This window comes from Trachymyrmex septentrionalis, unplaced genomic scaffold (assembly GCF_001594115.1).
Source record: "Trachymyrmex septentrionalis isolate Tsep2-gDNA-1 unplaced genomic scaffold, Tsep1.0 scaffold292, whole genome shotgun sequence".
Taxonomy (NCBI): domain Eukaryota; kingdom Metazoa; phylum Arthropoda; class Insecta; order Hymenoptera; family Formicidae; genus Trachymyrmex; species Trachymyrmex septentrionalis.
Genome location: NW_017305454.1, coordinates 69,543 through 69,838, shown reverse-complemented (window position 1 = coordinate 69,838; position 296 = coordinate 69,543). Strand labels below are relative to the sequence as shown.

The window sequence follows — 296 nt, the reverse complement described above, 5'->3', positions numbered from 1 at the left end:
TATATATATATATATTGTAAATAAAAACTAAACAACATACTGTTTGATTAAACAAGTTATCACTATAATTATAAATTGTTTAAAAAATGTTGAAAATATCAATAATAATTTCAAACAAGCAATAAATAATGAAATGTGCAAATGAAATGCTTTAAATTTATGATATTTTGTAAAATAATTTCTTGCAACCATTTATTGTAATGATATATTTTAATGTATAAATGTACAATATTTTATTTCAATACGTAAAATTTTCTACTTGTAATCTTCATTTGAAACAAAGAAAAACACAGTAT

The 296-nt window shown here is 17.6% G+C and overlaps 1 protein-coding gene across 1 annotated transcript in view; it reads right to left on the bottom strand.

Moving 5' to 3' along the window:
* The window catches only part of LOC108749535 (nuclear factor related to kappa-B-binding protein), a gene marked incomplete at its 3' end in the record, with an annotated part of 43,396 nt that overhangs the window by 11,743 nt on the left and 31,357 nt on the right, over window positions 1–296 (bottom strand). The window lies entirely within an intron of this gene.